Source organism: Barbus barbus (genome assembly GCF_936440315.1).
Source record: "Barbus barbus genome assembly, chromosome: 9".
In the NCBI taxonomy this organism is placed as follows: Eukaryota; Metazoa; Chordata; class Actinopteri; order Cypriniformes; family Cyprinidae; genus Barbus; species Barbus barbus.
The window spans coordinates 24365093-24380696 of record NC_136737.1 but is presented as its reverse complement, the minus strand read 5'-3'; the positions used below and the strand labels follow the sequence as shown (position 1 = coordinate 24380696).

The following is a 15604-nucleotide window of genomic DNA, read 5'->3' as shown; positions in this document are numbered from 1 at the left end:
TAAGTCTCAAATAATTGCTCATATCAATATTTGTTGAGGAAAGTCAGATGTCTTGCAGTTCATCTGGCAGCACATGCTCAGAGTCTCAATGAATTTTATTTTCCTGGACAGTCAGTTTCACCCACGAGACAAACATGCCGGCCTCCCAGTTTAATAAGCGCTGGATGAGAAAGATTGCTTTTACTAGCCAGTGTGGAATCATTCATCACTTTGGACCTCTTTAACACAGCTCAGCTGCTGACAGGAAACAGCAGGTAACCAATTCAAGTCCTACTGCTGCTGATGAGGACCTGGGGAAACCCTTGAGAAACCCAATCCCAAAACAAGGACATCCCTCTTTTACACCAAACACAGTCCATTAGCAGGTGCTCTGCGAGTGTGGCAAATAAAGCAGTGTATTGCCTGCTTTTGTTTATTTCATACATTTAGCAGTCTGAAAGACAGAAATAAAACAATTTAAAAACCGTTACAAATGGGCGTTTTGTGGAAGCAAAATGGCTTATTGGGCCTGAAAAACTATCAAACAGTTTCTCAGAGTATTGAGACACTGAGATTATGCTTACATAAAACAATATAGTTTCCCTTCAAATAATGATTTATGTAGGTATTTATTTCAAAGCTGTTGTCACTACATAAAGATTCTTTAAATAATCTACAGAAAAAAAAGAGCATTCTTTAAATAAAATACAGCATTTTCGTTTTTGGGTTAACTTTGCGATATGGTTCTCAGTGCCAGAATTCTGCTTCATGGCTTTATTAAACTACCACAGACATTTCAGTAATCCAGTTTACAAGATATATTGTGTAATGAATGGCCCTCGCTCAATCATGGCTCACGATGCTATAAACAGAGTAACATTGAAAAGCTAATAGCCTGAAATCATGTAGACATCCACCTTATTTTCGAAGCAGAAGCAAGCTATTTTGTGCGTAAGTGTGAAACTTTGGGTTTATCAACTGACGCAGCCTCCAAAATGAGACGCAGTCATAGGCAAATAAATAACTAGAAAAACAGCAAAAAGTAAAACTATTTCCACCACAAACCAGTGCTTAATATTACATTAATACAATAAAATAATATAACAAATACCAGTTTGGAATATCAAGCAGCGTAACGTTATGTGTTTGTTTTTGTACTGCTAAAGTAAATTGAAATGGTGGACACCGGAACTCTTGCAGTAAAAATAAAGTGTCATATAATTCAGCTCTATTCGTGTTCATGACAGGTCTGAAAACAGCTTTCCAATGACGTGAACTGAGGTAAGAATGAAAACGCACTCACCTAAATGATTTGTCTCATGTGAAGTAGCACGAAGTCCGATTCATTTAGAGAATCCGTTCATTCGAAGGACTTTTTTCAATGGGATTTCAACACTGGTGTCTGTGTCGCGAAGTTTGCGGAATTGGGCTAGCTTAACACTCTTTCCGCTGGATGTTTTTCATGTCCGCGCGTTGAAGCGACCCCAATAATTTGATATTTAGCCCCTGGAATGCGACTTTTAGCAGGGGAACCCCAGCAAAAATTTGTATTTTACACCCCAGGATACGATTTTTACCAGGCGATCTCCCCTGAAAAGCAATTAATTGGGCTAGTTTTGAGTAACAATTAGGCGGGATTTTCTGTGAAAACCTGGCAACCCTGACTGATGTATGTAATAATTAGGCTTTACTAAATAATCTAATCTATAAGAGAGTTAAAGTGTTTTAGAAATAAACTATTTGTTAAAATGCTGTAAAATGGGTTTCTTAATTATTTGTGTCTGAGGGAAAAAAAATGGAATAAAACACATTGTTGTACCTGTCATCAGTATTATTGTACAAAATAGTGTGTATTAATATTTCAGAACTGCTGGAAACAAGTGTCACATGAGCAAAATGCTGAATAATTCAGTAATCCGTTTCAAAAGATGGTGACGTTCTCCGGAGGACGCTTAGCGGTAAATCTGGTCTCAGGAAAATAAACCTAGCCTAACAGCCCACATGATCTTGTTAAAAGGAAGAACTTTATAGGTATAAATCATTCATGAGCACATCAAACAAAAGCTTTTCTTCTGGAAGTGTGATGGAGATAGCGGGGTTAATGGTTGCAGGTTACTCACAGTAAAGGGTAGATGTCAGAAAGCCTTCCAAAAACACCATCATTAAAATCAAATCCAAAGCGCATGTGATATAATGCATCTCCAAATGAATGAAACGAGGAGATTCAGCATGTATGGTGGCACTTATAATTTCATCCATGAAATACTATCATCGACAGTCACCAACCTGGGCGTAAGATTTGATGCTCAACTCACATTTGACGCCCACATAAAACATCTGTGTAAGACCTCCTTCTATCACCTAAGGAATATTGCCAAACTCCGTCCCACACTTGGTCTGTCAGATGCTGAAAAACTCGTCCATGCTTTTATATCCTCGAGGCTGGACTACAGTAATGCTCTCCTCCTTGGGATTCCTGGCAAAAGCCTTCAAAAACTACAATACATTCAGAACAGTGCTGCAAGGATCCTAATGAGGATAAGGAAATATGACCATATCACTGCCATCCTTCACTCACTCCACTGGCTTACAGGATTAACTATAAAATCATCCTACTTACCCATCAATGCATTCACAGCAACGCACCCCCCCACTTAAAGTAACTACTCACAAAACAAAACTCTTCACGCAACCTCCGCTCTGGAAACGAAGCCCTTCTTCAACCACCCAGAACTAAGCTCCGCACTATGGGGGATCGAGCCTTCTGCTCAGCCGCACCGCGTCTTTGGAATTCCCTTCCAAAAAACCTAAGGGCTCCTCAAGCCATAGACTCTTTTAACCTGTTAACGTTCACCAGAGCGACGTCGCACTGAACGCTCTTTGTTTGCATGTGTCATTGTTTTCTAATAGAATAAATGAAACGGGACAAAGTTAATCTTGACAAACTATATATCATTCTGAGGGTCTAATTGCATAATTGTGAAAATGTAGATAATTTTACCAAAATAAGAGAGATCATACAAAATGCATGTTATTTTTTATTTAGTACTGTCCTGAGTAAGATATTTTCCATAAAAGATGTTTACATATAGTCCACAAGACAAAAAAATTGCTGAAATTATTAAAATAACCACATTCAAAAGTTTGGGAACCCTTGGTTCTTAATACTGTGTGTGGTTACCTGGATGATCTACGACTGTGTTTTTGTTTTGTGATGGTTGTTCATGAGTCCCTTGTTTGTTCTGAACAGTTCAACTGATGCATTAAGAGCCGGGGGGGTGAAAACTTTTGAACAGGATGAAGATGTCCAAATTTTTCTTATTTTGTTGAAATATCATATTTTTCCATTTAGTACTGCACTTCTGACGCGACAGAATATACTTGCATGTTTCCTGGAAGACAAATGAAGTACAATTTACCTTGATCTTCAAATTCAAAAAGTTTTCACCCCCCGGCTCTTAATGCATCGTGTTTCCTTCAGGAGCATCAGTGAATGTTTGAACCTTTTTTAATTGTTGTGTTTGAGTCCCTCAATCATCCTCAGCGTGAAAAGGTGGATCTCAAAATCAAACAGTTACTGCTGGAAAGGGTTCAAATATGCAAAAGATGCTGGAAAACTGAAGATTCTGCAGGACCTGGAGGATTTTTCTGAAGAACAGTGCTCAGTTTAACTGTTCAGAACAAACAAGGGACTCATGAACAACCATCACAAAACAAGAAAACAGTCGTAGATCATCCAGGTAACCACACACAGTATTAAGAACCAAGGGTTCACAAACTTTTGAATGTGGTTATTTTAATAATTTCAGCTATTTTTTTGTCTTGTGGACTATATGTAAACATTTTATGGACAATATCTTATTCAGGATAGTACTAAATAAAAAAATAACATGCATTTTGTATGATCTCTTATTTTGGTAAAATTATCCACATTTTCACAGATTCTGCAAGGGGTTCCCAAACTTTCGATCCCCACTGTATATACATAAGCATGTTAAGTTTTATTGGGTCTTTGTGCTTTGTGTGTTTCTTCATCATTAGCTTTACATTTCATATAACTATGAGATAAAAAGTAAACATATTTGGGTTGCTGTTCAAATTGTCAACCCTCCATATTCACCCTTTAATTACTGCTTTAATTGTGCCTTAATTGTCCATTCCTTTCCCATAACTGTGAACAGCCCGTTCTTATCTAGTGAGATTTGGCGAGTGACACCCATGAGCCGCTGTAATCTGCATTGAAAAGCATGAGCTAGTAACAAATCACCAACTCTTTTCATTGCCTGTATCCATGAAGAAAATCCCAAAATCCATCTTACTTGTGCGTGAGCTTTTGATCCCCACACAATCTTTCATGAGGGGCCTGCGAGGTTGTTTATGTGGGTGGTTTTGGCAAAATCACAATATTCATTTGTTTTATGCCCCTAGCAAGAGCGATGAATTTGGATGCGGGCGGGTAGTAAATGAACAATATGACAGCATTTATGATGCGAATAACTGCTGTTCGTCAGTGTTAGAGTAATTAAGCAAAACTCCACGACAGGGCAGCAGGTAAATACCTTGATCTTAAACTCCATCACACATTTCATTAATTTTTGTAGATAAAATGCTTGTGAACTGGTTTGCAAGGTTAAGCCAATGCATTTGACATGATTGTGGCAAACTTAAAGACTCCATGAAATCACTTCATGATTATCATGGGGTGAAGATAATTTTTATACTGACAAATAAGAGTTCTTTTTTTTTTTAGAAATCTATTCTTTGGAAAAAGGTTTATGCAATTTAGGGAAGTTTCCATATAAATTTATACGTAAAATGTCACCTGGAATTACTAAAAAGCAGTTTTTATTGAGTACTACACATGTGAGTGTACATTTTAATTATTACTTCCAAATACATGTATATTAAATAATGTTTTTTCATAATTTTTTCATAATTATTAAATCATAAATTACGTTTGTGCTGAGTCGCATTTTACAGCCTGAACTAAACTCGCTTTGAAATTATCTGATGCGTCACACTTTATGACAGACGTATTAACCTTGACCTTGTTTATCCTAAGATATTCTGATCATTATGATATAATTCGCCTTTTTTCTACATGTTTGTTGCACCACATGACTTATTTCAAAAATGTTTTCAGCCAAATCTGAGTAAATAATCAATTCGAAAATTATAAAAAAAATAAAGAAATAAAAAAGATGCCAAATTACATTGTCTTTCAAAGATTTTTTTCTTCAAAATTTATGACATTTTTTTTATTGTTTATTATGATATCAGGACACATGCATTTTCGACTGTATCCCCCCCCCACAAAAAAAAAAAAAAAAAAAAGCAACAAAGAAAAAATAAAATCTAAATAAATTTTAATGGCAAGGTTTTTTAAAGTCATTTTAATATATTAATTGAAATTATGCATTTTTGAATAAGTTAAAATTAATGAATAAAGAAATAGATTTGGATGGGAGGAATAACTGCATTGGCCTATACATTTATCAACTTTTTGTACTACACTACAGTATTAAAATTGTTAATTAAAAGGTTAAATATTAAGATTTTTCATTAACTGAAATAAAGCTGATATAACAAAACATGCATCAGATTAAAATTAAAATTTACATGACAATCACCTTGGCATCTAACTAATATGAAATACGTCATATGAAGTGCTAAATTTACTAAAACTGAAATAAATGATAAAATTAAAGCTAAATAGAAATATTTAAAATAAATAAAGTACTAAAAGTACTAAAACCTAAAAATAAAAGCTAACTCAAAATATTAATACATATCATAATAACATAAGAAATACTAGCATTAAAATGACCTCAAAGCTAAAAGACATTACTAATATTGACAAAACTGCTGACTTTTCATGGTTTTTAATAAGCTTTGCCCGACCTAGGTGTGAATTTCTACACTGGCACAAGAGGGAGTTGGTTTCAGGACAGCAAAGAGTATTTACCATTTTCTGTTACGTAGCAGTTACATGCTTTTGTTATTCTGCTCGTTGGCACCAGCTGTTCGACAATCTGTTCTTTTCCAGACAAGCGTTGTTGTGTTTATTTATTTATCCGCAAACCAAATTGAGGCCTACAAGGAAACCTGCCGTCCGTTCAAATAAGTGTGGCGTCCTGTGTCTGACGTTGACATTGATGGATCACCAATCAATCAGATTAGACCTTCGATATTCCATAATCGAGTCAAGAACTGGGGACGCAGATTAGATCAAGCGATTCGTGTGACTGTACAGTGAATGCACTGAGACTGCGAGCAGCTTGATTATGAAACCTGTTCCTTGATAAAAACTGAGGTGCATTCAATATCTGTTCAAATATGTGGAATAATCATGACGGTATGTATTCAAATGTACATGATTCATTTCCTGTAGAGCAATGTTTTGTCTAACTGTATTCTCCCACAATTCTTAAATATCAAAACTGCAACATCCAATAACTCTTTTGCTTTTATATACATACAGTTACATATCATCCAATTCGCATATTGCGGAATCTCAGAGACCTTAAAACATTGCAATATGCCACTGTTTTTTGTTGTTGTTTGAGGCATATTTTACACGATCATCACAGTTCATTTATTTTCATTATGTCTGTGTGAGGTGGGTTTCACAAGTGTCTCTAAATAAGTTACTAGTTACAAAAAAAATTAAAATAAAATAAGTCTAAAACAGGTTAATGGTTGTGGCATTTCCACATATATGATATATATTTAAAATATATTATGCAGATTAAAATGAAATAAAATGGAAAAATATGCTCATTTCATAAGTATTCCACTTTAATTCAGCTCTCATGCACAAAGATAATTTTAGCTATTTCTTTAAAGAAATGACTATGTTCTGAAACAAGATTAATAAATGGGCATGGAAAATGCTTAGATTTCCACATTAATGTGAGTGCAAAAAACATGCAGAATTTATGTGAGATAAGACGTAGTCTTTCTTGTTTTTAAAGATGATTTCATGTTTTTCCCCACATACAATTTTGTTTTCGACCCAGGCTCATAGAAAACATGCCTGTGGCAATATTTCAGTGAAACAATATAGATAAATCTAGTAGATTTATGTCCAGCGAGTGGCGTGAGATAACTATAAATTTGCTAAAGTAACCAATTCATTTTAGCTTTCTTTAAGAAGAGCTTTTATCATGAGTCTTTTTTGATGGAATTCGTACATTTCCATCTTGCATTCCACATTGCAAGAAAAATGCTGTACCGGGTGCGCTACCGAGCAAGTTTACTATGTAAGAAAAGCTAAGCATATAGAGCTGCCCTGGTTAAAAGTAATATATTTAAAATACATTTATTTCATAGTAAGTATACTTCAAATCTATTATATTTCAGTTATCAGTCTTGAGTGATATATCAGTAAATATGTTAATAAAATTATAATAAAACTTTATTTGGAGTATTACTTGTGCTCAATGTACAGTTCTTGATATTAAACTTAAAATGTGTTTTAATGTCACTTTTGATGAGGATTGTATGATCTTTTAATATTGGTTTTTCAAGATATATAAAGTGTAACTGAAGTATACAGTACTTGCAATAGTTCCACTTTAGCACAATCATATATATTTGAGTATTTCTTTAGTTGGACTTGAGCACTACTTCCACACAATTAAAGTGTATTAAGTACAAAATTAGTTGTTCCAATTTAACAGACTTTAAGTATGCCCGTTTAGTACAATTGCAGGGTATTGCTATTAAGTATATATGTATTTGTAGTATACTTAGCATGAAATAAATTAAGCTGTTATACTTTAAGCTGTCATATGGTCGTTACAATGTGCCCCACAGATGTTACAATGTACCCCACCTACACTCTTAACCCGAATTAGTTGACTTTACTAGAAAATTGCGTGGAAACCCGTTGCACGAAACAATTTGAGTTTTTACACAGGGTGAAACTAAACAGTTTAAGTTGTATTAACATAGAACCTTTAGTGGGTGTAGCAGATAAATCAAGTTTGCATTAGTAATCTTTACTAAAAATCATTAGTTCACATTATGATTTTTTTTGAGGATATGTCTTATAAATTGTTAGTAGTGATCATTGTTATATTTAAGTAATGTCTTATAATTTAAAAATGATACTTATTGTAATATTAATTACTTTAGAAGAAGTAAACAATAACATGTAAAAACATTTTTTTATTTAATTGTTGACAAAAAGTTGTACTCAACTTTTCAACCAAAAGACAAGTAACATTTTTTTGCACAAGCAAACATTTTTGCTTGTTAACAATTATAATTTTTTTAGAGGAACATGAACACACAGTATTCAACAATATGCTATAATCCATGTGAATGACTTGAAATGCATTAAAACCTGAGGCAAACCTCTAAAACTTTAAACTTAAGTTGACCACGTTAACTCATATTAATAGAGCAACAATTTGCAGATTTAAACACACTTTTAACACAGAACACGGCTAAACTTTGGATCACTTACTGCAGTGACAGGACATTCTGAAAAAGATAACTCTTCAAAGATTCATTGTGCATCTTGAGAACAATAAACTGCCATGGCTTCTGATGGTAGTTTCCTGCAACTCCTTTATCATAATCAAATTGTAAGTTGATTTTTTAATGATTGTAACTTGGGTTTTAAGTCACTGTGGCCCAACATGAGGAGAACTTGCTGGATGAATTGGAATGTGTTCATCATCGACTTGGGGTAGTTGAGATGCAGTGCATATGCCAGCCCAAAGAGAATGCACACAGCTTTTGGTAAGTCTTTAAAGCCTTCCATCACGACTTCTTCAATGATGATCTTAACTGAGGCTGGATTGAGGTGAAGAGAAGATGGGCACACAACACCTTCTTGCTCAACAAGGAGGATTCCAAGGTCAAGGTGGTGGAATGACTGATCATCAGAGTCCTACCAACAGAGGGGATCAACAACATAATGTTAAACAAATAGCCTTGTAATGACAGACACATGAAAGAATGTGTGAATTGGTTATGACTGCTTTAGTAACACTTCGTCAAAAGGGTTAGTCCATCCAAAAATTAACATTTTGTCATTTTCCCTCACGTCATTCCAAAATCATAAGACTTGTGTATCTTCAACAAAGAAATTAAGATAATAAAAAAAGGAAAAAAAACCTAAAGGGTATCTTTCCCTCTATTCAAAGTCACATAAAGCCAATTTAATGAACCTTTAAATTTATCTGGACTTTTAAAATAGCGACAGAAAGTCGCAGGGTTAATTACAAATACCTTAAATTGTGTTCTGAAGATAAACAAAAGTCTTATGGGTTTTGACTGACATGAGGGTGAGTATATGATGATAATGTTAGAGAGAGGTTGGAAAGAGCTTTTGCTACTCTAAGTTTCAATGGTTTAAGCTATGTGTAAACGTGTTATCAAATAAAAGGACTATTAATAAAATAATTATGTTTACATGGTCCTTTAAGATAACCTTTGAGAAAGTTACTTACAAAGCATGTTTTGAAGATGTCTGTGGGGTTGTCACCAAAGAGAATCAGAAGCCCTCTGAGCACCAGTGATCTAATGTCAGTTGGCTCTTGAGTCTGTTGGGTAGTTAAAAAAAAAAAAAAAAAGTAAATCGCTAGAACAGGAAATGCTCTAGAAGAGAGCAGAACCAACAATGCATTTTGTTGGACAATTGTATTAGACAACCAATATAGTATCACTTGTGATATTTTCAATAATTGAACTGTAAACAAACAAAATAATTTGTTTAATGGATATGGACCAACCTTGGTTTGTTGTAAAAGCTGTGTCAAAAGCTGTCCGACATTCCCTCTCTTAGATCGAAAGATCTCAATTAGATGAAGACTGTGTCGATCAATGCTTTCATAGAATTCCTGCTTGAGGTTCTTTCCCACAATCCTGCTGAACTCCATGAACACCTGCAAAATAAGAGAAAATATAACTTTTAAATGTGTATTGCGCAGGTGAGTGAACAAATCCCCTTCTGTACAAGGTACAGAAAAATGACATAACTCACAGTGAATAGTTACTTGGCCAGTTTCACACAGTTAAGTATCGTGGGCTTTCAAGTGAATCTTAGACAGGTGCACTTTAAGTGCATTAATAGAGTTAAATGTGCACAAGCAATCTTGATGTAGGCAAGGAAATGGAACAGTTCTGCTGTAACTTCCATGTTTTAATAGGTAACCCCGTTTGTCACATGCAAATTCACAAAACTTACATTTCCACTGCATCTTCACAAGAACCTGTAAAACAGAGCATAAGAAAACGTTTAGGAAAAAGCTGCAGATATAATTCTACTGTAAAAGTTGTTAACTTCTGCTAGCGATCTCAGATTTTAAACAGTTAAATTACTAATTTATATATTTTAAAAAACTATCACTCATGTTAAACTTTAAGTAGGATTTTTTTTAACTATTACCAAAGAGATATAAATATAAGAGAGCGTTAGCCACAAGCACGTGCACGGACTCGTGCTGATATGAAGCGACAGAAATAAAACTTATGCCAATAGTTTAGCTACAACACACGTTGTAGCTAAACTATGAATACACAGAGAAACACTAGATAACGTTATAAGCGGTGACTCGACAGAAATAGCTAATTTATATGATTGTGAACCGACAGGGAAAAAATAGCGTTGACTGACACATTAACACTACGTGAACATTTTAGAGTTCAACATCGGTCCGGATTTTTGGGTTATCACTTTTGTCAGAAATATATCAACAGATAAAAACTGATTTACACACTCACCGTTTCACGTTGCTTTCAAAAATCTGCGGTAAACGTGCACCAACCGAAGACACTCATCAAGCAGCGCTCTGCTCACGTCAAGACTTGACGCAATTAAGGCCCCTCCCCTCCCTTACAAAAACGTAAATTACTGAGTTGTTTCTTCTTAACATGATCATTACACTCAATTTTTTCTTCTGAATAGTGCAAACAGCTAATTTGATTTAGTAATGACACCATTTTTTAAAGAACAATAAAACACAAGTAATGACCACTTAAAATGTTTTATTAACACAAAATCCGGGTTTAGAGTGTACGGGGCATGTTGTCACATTTCACTTCCATCGTTTGAGGGTAAATAAAGAAAAACATACACTGTAAAATGTGTGAAAGTGTGAAATTACTCTGGATAAATCTGAAGCCCCGGTGGATTTGCACAAACTGAGAAAGTTAAAAAGAGTTAGATTGTGCCCCGCTCTCCCCTAATTAACATTTTCCATTGTGTGTATAGGAACTTTTGTCCATAGTCCCCGCTAACACATTGGTGCATAATTTTTACCAGCTCTAGTCTCTGTTCATTGTATTCTTAAAAGGTAGGATATATAACTCATCCATCAACCTTTAGAGAACCCCCCATGCACCTTTCACAGAATTCGCACCGCCTGTGAAGGCAGTGATCCTTATCATAATGTTACGTGCTGAAAGGTCTGATGGCTAACCCACATGAGGCTAAGAGAGATCACTGTCTGCTAGTTACAGGAGAATGCTGTTTACAGTTCAGCCGGCTAAACCTCTGATAAAATATTTGCTCTGTGGTATTTATCCTTTCCCTACGGACACCTGAATGTCAGGGCATTTGAGATTGGATGGACCACTAGCATATGGGCCTTAGTTGACACGTTACGGTCCTGACGAACCTATTGGGGATTGTTTTTGTCAAGTATAGGACATGTTGGTGGATTACCATCTTGTGTTGGTCCTGGAACAAAATTGGATTTGGACATCTCATATAATAAACTTTACGCATTAAATTATTTAAGCTTAGATATTCAAAAGTTTAGAAGTATTAACTTCTTTAGAAGTCTCTTCTGCTCACCAAGGCTGCATTTATTTGATCAAAATAAATCGGATATTTTAAATGTAATATTTCACAATATTATTGTGAAATGCTCCATTTTTGTAGTATATTTTAAAATTCAATTGTGATCAAAGCTGAACTTTCAGTATACTCCAACAGTGTCACATGATCCTTCAGAAACCATTCTAATATGCTGATTTTCTGCTCAAGAAAAATTTCTGATTATTATCAATGTTGAAAACAGTTGAGCTGCTTCATATTTTTGAAGAAACTTTTGTTTCCACAATTAATGAGCAGAAAAAAAAGTTAACATGAACAGTTTTTAACAGGAACATGCTGACATGATTAGCATGTTGTTAACATTAACTTAACACAATCAGCACATTGCTTGCAATCATGATAGCATGGTTTTTCACTACATGAACATGATTAGCATATTTTAGCATGATGTTAGTTTATTTTAGGAAAATTCTGACTAGCATGATGTTAATACTTAACATGTTGCTAATATGTGTTTTAGCGAGATGATAGTTTAACATTATGCTAACATACAGTAACTTGAGACTAACATGAAAAGCAAATTCCCAGATAGCATGCGTATGTCTGCAATACCTGCTAAAGTGTGTTTCATCTGGAAAGCATCTGCTGGTTACAAACATCTAATAAACATCTAGAAAAGATGTCAGTTTTACATACATTCTAAATCATAAACATCTTAGACATCTAATAGACGTCTATTTGATATCTAAAAGGAAATGTACTATAGACGTATTGCAGATGAGCAAACACCCTAAAAAATACGTCTTGCAGATGTAAATGCAGACATCAAATAGACGTCTCGGAGATGTACGTGTGCTATCAGGGTAGCATATGGTAGTAAGTTTTTAACATAACTGCTTGAACAGTAGCCTCAATCAGTTAAGCCAAATCCTAAAATTAACCCACAAATCCAATTTATTGATAGGAATATTGTTCAATAACCAAACCAACTACTTGCCCACAGTACGGTAAGTGACCTACATCTGAAGAATCTCTGTGATGAATTACACTGAGTGAAAGGTCAACAACCAGCTGTTTTGCCTTGGTGTAATTTGGCTGAATAGTAGAAAAAAATATTATGATCATGACAAAGCATAATATGGCAAGCTGAAGGAAACATTTGGGCAGACTGCTTACAGGAAACAGCTGGTCGTGGTCCTGACAGTGTTAAAACAGTGTATAAATCAGACTAAAATTATACAAACAGAAAAAGGCTTAATACTGCCCCCTATAGCAATAAAGGCCTGCTCTTCAGTCAGGTAATCAGAGGCTAATGTGGCTTTCAGTGTCTGTACTGTGATGTTCTTGGTATTATGGCATCTGTAATACAAAAGATAGAATTACTGAGAGAAGTCGACCCTCACTTTGCAAAACATGGCCTCATGTTTTGCAAAGTGAGGGTCGACTTCTCTCAGTAATTAAAAGAAGCAAGCGTTTTTATATCATACAATCACACTCAAGCCTTCAAGTGGTTCTTATTCCCTGACGCTCATGGACCAAGATATCATCTCCTTGTACCTCATCATGAATTCAAGTATCTCTCTCTATCACACACACAGACACGTTGGTTTTTGTGGTTTATGGGGACGCTCCATATGCGTAATGGTTTTTATACTGAACAAACTGTGTGTGCTATTGCCCTACATCTAAACTTAGCCCTCACAGGAGACTTTGTGCATTTTTAGATTTTCAAAAAAAACACCATTTAGTATGTTTTTTAAGCCTTTTGAATTACGGGGACATAGGCAGTGTCCTCATAAACTACCTTCATATTGTAATACCTCTGTCATACCCATGTCATTATACAAATTTGTGTCCTCATAAACCACAAACATGCACACAGTAGTTTTGCAAAAAAAATAATATATATATATTTATTATTATTATTATTGTTATTATTATTATTATTATTATTATTATTATTATTATACAAAATAGTCTCTAAAAAAAATGATATTCCGAAAGGTAGGCAAATTAGGGCATATTTAATTAGACAATGCTTAATTTGCATAAGCATAACATTTCAGAAATCTTGTCATACAAAACAATTATCTGAATATACTGTCATTGATCAACAGGGGGGAGTTTGGTAATACTGTTAATCATTAGTCTTGCATTAATTAAACTAATAGCTTTTAATAATGTATTCATTGTATGCATCTAATCATGAATGCAATCATTCAATCCTCAGATTAATTATAATAATTATATAAAAGCAAAAATGTATTCTATTTTGTAAACCAATGCCATAATCAAACAAAATAATATAACACCTAATGGTAATTAATATTATTAGTAGTTAAAATATATATATATAAATATAAAAAGAAAAAAAATATATATATGTATAATAATAATAATAATAATAATAATAATAATAATAATAATAAAGCAAGGCACGACATTTCGTTCCACTGTATGTCCCCACATGTAGCGGAATGACAATAAAGCTCAACTTGAAACTTGAACTTGTTGACTTGACAAACAAACAAACCAATGCTATTATCTACAGAAAAAAAAAAAAATAGTATCATCAATAACAACAATAATAATATTTTAATACAAATTACATGCCAATACATTTTTTGCCAATTAATAATGTATTTGCTAATTAGCTATTTAGTGTACCATTGTAGTAATGCACTGAAAGTGGCATGTTGATCTTTCGTCTCTTTACTTGTATGTTTAACTGTCTGTTAAATAAATACATGTAAATGTAGATAATTAAGCACTGTATCCATGTGGACTGACTGATTGTTGGTTATGGACATTGTGTAGCTGGAAACAGTCTAAAGATCCATTTAGATAAATTAGACACTTTTCCATTCTTACATTCATTTTGTTCATCACTTCAGTCACAGAGACAAACAGTCTGTTCATTAATACGAACAAATGTTTCGGATAATAAAATTGGTTTCAGTCAAATTATAATAAAACTTTCATAGCCTCCACACTAGCCAGCCTTGTACTGATATTTGCTGTTAAATACTTCATTGTTTGAGTTCTTCCTGCATCATTGAAAGCAGGGAGTCTGAGACCATCTGAATCTGCTTCACATGAACTTTGAAATGGAGAAATATTAAAATTTACATTCGCAAGACAGAAACACACCAAATTAGTCTGCGGTCATGCAAAACATTTAAGCAGTCTAGTGAGCTACAGATGGCATGTGTAATTTGTACTTAGTATTGCTGGCACAAACACCCTCAGATACCTCTTGGGAGAGAAAATGACTGACAAAAAAAGGCTTTTTAGTCACAAACCTGCTGAGACATGCAAGGTTATTCTTTTACATTGGTATTCAATTATGTTCGTTTTAAATTGCAGTTCATTTATAAGTATGTCTGCTTGCCACATTGGTATAATAAAAGACTGCAAATTATCATCCAACAGAGACCCTGTGCCATCAAAACGGGTTTTGTATTTCAGTGATTGAAAATTCTTCTGAATGTAAGTGAACCCACGTTCTACAACCTTCACTGATATTTAAACACACATAAAATTTACAGGTCACAGAAATATGCCATTCAATGGCTAACATGTTAACTTGTCAATTTGCAGGTGACATTTGGAGAGTGCAGTCGGGTTACGTTGCATTCTGAACAATAATGCGGCTTCTGCTGAAAGCAGAACTGTAAACACAAAGGCCTTCTGCTGAAATGTCAGAATTTAAAATGTAATAATGGAGCCGCTATCCTAAGCACTGCTTAACGTGCATTACATCTCGTCGGAGTCAGCATAAAGATGTGGATGCATTACATCTGAAACAAGCTGACAACAAAGAGTGTGATT

At 34.4% G+C, this 15604-nt stretch overlaps 1 long non-coding RNA gene across 1 annotated transcript; it reads right to left on the bottom strand.

Annotated features, from left to right (window-relative positions):
- Positions 1 to 8019: 8019 nt before the first annotated feature.
- Positions 8020 to 10798, bottom strand: LOC306875176. The gene is made up of 5 exons (XR_013784717.1): positions 10717 to 10798; positions 10181 to 10205; positions 9726 to 9878; positions 9444 to 9536; positions 8020 to 8881 (listed from the first exon to the last, which is right to left on the bottom strand). It is a non-coding gene; the product is annotated as an uncharacterized lncRNA (long non-coding RNA).
- Positions 10799 to 15604: the final 4806 nt, after the last annotated feature.